A 5,365-nucleotide genomic window follows, 5' to 3' on the forward strand; every position below is an offset into this window, starting at 1 on the left:
GGGCTTTTTTTTTTTTTTTGCCTCTGAGCTCCCCTGCAGCGTCAATACCGGTGCACACCGCAGCCCCCCACCCTCCTCACATTTCTACAAATGGCTCTGACGAGAGATGGCGAGAGATGGAGCTCGACAGCTGAGGCTATTTTCGTCCGTACAGCTCAATGGGGTGGAGTGGCTGTAATGACAATGACGTCCCCTTGTTAAAATACAAGGGCTTAGGTCGGAGCCACGCTGCTAATTGTCACCAAGGGAATTCTTCGTCCCTGTGAGGGTCGCGATCCTGCGACACCCTCGCGTAGGAAATGGCACGTGCTGAAAGTGGAGGCGGTGTCTCTAGCTTAAGAGAAGTGAGTTTGGTTTTTCTGTTCATGTGAAGGATGGAAGAGTTGGGGTGGTTCGGTTCAGCGCTGGTTTTATTCGCGCAAGGGAGAGGATGGGACACGCGCTTGTGCGTGCAGAGAAGAAACCCCTGTGAGTGCGGCTGTAGCGTAGTTACCTTTACAGACGTGTAAAGGTCTGGCCTTCTAATCCGTGAGACAGCCAGGATCCTGCCACAGCTGCCTCTCTCCAGGGGTGGTGAGTAAAGTGAAATCACGTTGGGTGAAATTTGTGATGGAATTGATAGAATTTACATCAGTCTGTTTCTGTCCCCAGGGTGGCAAACCCAGACTTGTTGTCTTTTCCCTCCATTTGTCTCCTCCTTTCTCACCCTCCCTGTATGCCCCATCCATGCCCCAGACCTGCCTTGGGCATCATCAGAGCAACCTTGGATGCAGAAAAATAAAAGGACAAAAGATGCTGCCTGGAGTCTGGCGGGGCTGACCTGAGCAGTTTCAGTCTTCTGGGAGTGTCTGGGGTTGTTTTGTAGCTCCCTTGAGAGGGGAATCCGAAGTGAAGCCCTTGAGCTGTAGCAAAGACCAAGCAGGAAGAAGTCCCCTGTTTGCAGGTTGCTTCTTGAAGCTCTTGGTGTGTTGATGGAAAGTAATTCCTGGGCATATGATTAAGAGGGATGAGCTTTGTAAGCAATAGGTGTGTCTGTATCTGAGACGAAAGATTACAAGTGCTTTAAGCGTATAAATCACCTGAATGGCTTCGGTCCCCCGTGGTTTGTGTTAAGGGTGTGCTCACTCGTGTGCCTGGAAGGAGATCTGACTGCCTTGGCCAGCAGCACGCACAAACCGCCCCATTTGTTCCCATTCCTTGTTGGAATTTTCTGGCAGTTTGCTTGACTCGTTTGCTACCAGTCGTTGAAAATACTCAGATCATTGGAGGAGGATTAATACTGAGAGCATGAGGTGACGCAGGTCCCTTCCCAGAGAGCTGGTGCATTTAACCCTACCCTGAAGGCTGGAAATGTGAGGTTGTCTTGCCGTGAGCTGAGGGCTGCTCGCCAAGTTTAACACCGTGTTAGCCGCTGACCCGCTGTGAAATTCCCCTTAACATCTCCCGTGGACTTTGGTTTACTGTGGACGCAGTGGACAGCAGGGAATGTGAGCGAGCCGTGCTCTGAACTGAGTTAGACGCTTACTGCTGTTAGTTTATTTGGGTACACAGAGTCCTCTGTGTCCGACATCCACAGCACACGGAGACCAGTCCTCCGAACCACCGCAGAAAGCTCTTCCATCTGCTCATCAAATGACCTTTGAACACGCCTAGATCTGTCATCCCTCACTGAAGCAGAATTCCGGGGAGCCCAAGCTAAGCTCCGAGCCCACCTCCGCAGTGACAGATACTGTTCCTGCTCTGATGAAATGGCTGTCAGAGAAATTCTGCCCAATCAGATTAGTGCATTGGCGCACATCTCCACTTACCCCGATTTAGAGACGCAACGGCCTGTAGCACCGGGTGTGCTGGTGTGTATTTCACCCCTAAAGCCCCTGCCTGGTGTCATCCAGCACTGCCCATCCGATTTCACGCAGAATCACCTGGTTGGGAGAGACCTTTCAGCTCACCCAGTCCAACCGTTCCCCTGCACTGCCAGGGTCCCTGAACCGTGTCCCTCAGCTCCACACCCACACGCTGTGAAACCCCTCCAGGGATGGGGACTCCAGCACCACCCTGGGCAGCCTGGGCCAATGCTGCACAGCCCTCTCTGGAAAGAAATTGTTCCTGATATCCAACCTAAATCTGCCCTGGCACAACTTGAGGCCATTTCCTCTCATCCTGTCACTTGTCACGTGGGAGGAGAGACCGACCCCCACCTCACTCCAGCCTCCCGTCAAGTGTTTGTAGAGAGCGAGAAGGTCTCCCTTGAGCCACCCTTTCTCCAGGCTAAACACCCCCAGGTCCCTCAGCTGGTCCTAGTAACACTTGTTCTCCGCACCCTTCACCTGTGTGTTGCCCTTCTCTGGACACGTTCACTAAGCTTGCAGCTGACACAGAACACCATTTCAAAGGTGTCCGTTCCCTGGAAGGTTGTTAGAAGCAATAAAGACAGCTGGGTTACTGCTGGTTTCCCTCAGCAGAGCTTGAAACACTGAAGGAAATCCACACTTCCCATTTTATCGTCTTCCCTTCCCACCCACCGATGCCATTTCCTGATGTTTTTAGGTGGAACAGAACATGCAGTTATGTCGTGTGAACGACAGTAATACCAGTGCTGCCTTGATTTTTATCCAGAGCTTCTGTTCTAATGATATTCTTTGAAAGCTGGAGATCCAGCAACGGGAGGTTCCCTGTGGATCTTACCTTTCCCATCAGGAGAGGAAGGAGCGCGAGGCTTAGCAGGTGGCACTGTGGAGACAGTCCAGAAAACATGAACCCCAACAGCAAGTGGAAGATGCCGGATTGACAGTTTGCTGCCTTGGCAAAGAAGGGATCAAAGAGGATTGAGAAGATGACCAGGGCATGGGATGAGTCTTAGCGTGGTGCTGGACAGAACCTTCCTGCTCCTGGTCTGTATTCCAACTTCAGTGGTCTCTTAGGTTTCATTTCTGTCCTCACCTGGGTTTTATCAGCCTCAGAGTCTCCGCTGGTGCAGGTGTGCTGCTTGGGTCCCATCTGTCTGGACAATATCTTAAGAGATGGGTTGCAGGGTGGTTTTTGCAATTTGCTCAGAGTCGTGGTGGACACGGTTCCCTTTCTACCAATTGAAAGGCTTGGGCAGAGAATCATCTGCCACCCCCTCCCCTCTCACACCAAAGAGCATCATCGCTGGCTGCTGCCGGCTCTGGGGGCACTATGCCATGGTGTGCATCCTCTGTCCTCTTGGAGGTTGTTGAAGGCTTTCCAGATGCTGCTCGACACTGATGGAGCAGCATGAAACCAACCCATCAGGCAGCACAACACGGCGAATCACAGGAGGTCAAGAGGGTGATGGTGCCACTGTCAGGACTTTCCGTCTCCTGACGAGCATCACCTCGGGCTACCCTGGCAGGAACTGGGGGAGTCTGTGGTGGTTCCCACTCCAGGGGACGTGCTCGCTTCTCTGTGGGGAAGCAGGTGTTGGGCAGAGGCTGAAAGCGGTGGGGGCAGGAGGCCTCGACGTGGCCGTGTGCTGGTTCCTGGGCAGTGATTGGATTTCTTTGCATTATCTGAACAACACCACAAACTTGTGCCTCTTTCCCCAATCATAAACCAGTGAAAAATGTGAATGAATAAAGCCACAAGCAAAATCACAAGTGCTGCTGCTTGGCCTTTGCTGTGCGCAGAAATATCCGGCTGGGAATGTGATCTCTGCTGCAAATGATTGATCACGGGGGGATTACAAGGAGAAATGTGACACTGGGAGTGTGCTGGTTCCTGGGCAGTGATTGGATTTCTTTGCATTATCTGAACAACACCACAAACTTATGCCTCTTTCCCCCAATCATAAACCAGTGAAAAATGTGAATGAATAAAGCCACAAGCAAAATCACAAGTGCTGCTGCTTGGCCTTTGCTGTGCGCAGAAATATCCGGCTGGGAATGTGATCTCTGCTGCAAATGATTGATCACGGGGGGATTACAAGGAGAAATGTGACACTGGGAGATGTCTGCGATTAATTGGAAAGGGCATCTGCCCTGACCGGGTTTATTCACACTTTGCGGTCAGTCCTATCACACCCGAAGGAGCTGACCTGGCGCTTGCAGAGAGTTACTTTATTTTTAAAAGTCTGAATGTACCTATAAAAGATACGGATTGTTATTATTTTTTACTAAGTTGATTAACAAATTACACGGTAGGAATATTAAATCTTGTCCTTTCAGTACATTCACAAGTCAATGTTCTCCCTCTTACTCCTGCCATCTGACAAGTGACAGGAGGAGAGAAGATGGCCTCAAGCTGGGCCAGGGGAGGTTTAGGTTGGACATCAGGAACAATTTCTTTCCAGAGAGGGCTGTGCAGTGTTGGTACAGGCTGCCCAGGGAGGTGGTGGAGTCCCCATCCCTGGAGGGGTTTCACAGCCGTGTGGGTGTGGAGCTGAGGGACATGGTTCAGGGACCCTGGCAGTGCAGGGGAACGGTTGGACTGGGTGATGTTAAAGGTCTTTTCCAACCAGGTGATTCTGTGATCCTGCTTGAGGTCCACAGAGGAGACTGAACTTGCAGCAGGACACCACCTGAGCAGAGTAAGTAAGGCCAAGACTAACTGACAATGTTGGAAGCTTTGGATTCTGTATATAAATATTTATCCTTATAAATCTGTCTATCAGCCTTATCGAAGGTGATGCATTCTACCCTGTTTAAACTTGTGAAATGCAGTTTACATCCCGCAGCTCCTCTGAACTGTTTGATCGGAGCGTTGGACACTTGCTGCAGTTTCACCCCTGCCGCGCGTTAGGTTCTCATGCCTGTTACCGGATTTCATGCTCTCAGCAGCCGTAAGGCAAGGATTTCACCCCCTGCTTCAGAGGGGGTTTGAAGATACGAGAGTCTGAGAGACTTTCTCTTGATTATAAACGTAAACCAGTGGCAGAGAAAGGAATAGACCCTGTTTCACTTTCCTGCCGTGCTAGAAATTAAAATAATACCAATGCACACACACTTTTCTGTGATCCCTGGATTTTCTTCTGGCGTCCTGGCCGTGAGATGTGTTGAGCGTGAGGGCACGTGGTGTTCACGGCATGGGACACGAGGTACTGACCTTGCACTAGGAGGTCTGTGGCCACAGTGGCTTGATGGAGAGAAGAGATTGCAAACACCAGGCAAGCGTTTGGAAGCAGAGGGAGACTGGACCTTGAGGCTCTGGCCACTGGGAATAAGCATCTGGGATGGATTTGCTGCACCAGTCTGGTTCAGGAGCGAGAGCAACAAGCACCTGGTGCAGCAGCATCCCTGTGTTTTAAATGTTCTTGACTTTCAGAGGTAGCGGTGAGCAGCTGGGGCTTGTTTGGGCACTGTTTAGTGCAGGAGGGTGGGCAAGGAGGGTGCCCAAGAGCTGTTGGGAG

Source organism: Buceros rhinoceros, unplaced genomic scaffold (assembly GCF_000710305.1).
Source record: "Buceros rhinoceros silvestris isolate BGI_N320 unplaced genomic scaffold, ASM71030v1 scaffold2311, whole genome shotgun sequence".
NCBI lineage: Eukaryota > Metazoa > Chordata > Aves > Bucerotiformes > Bucerotidae > Buceros > Buceros rhinoceros.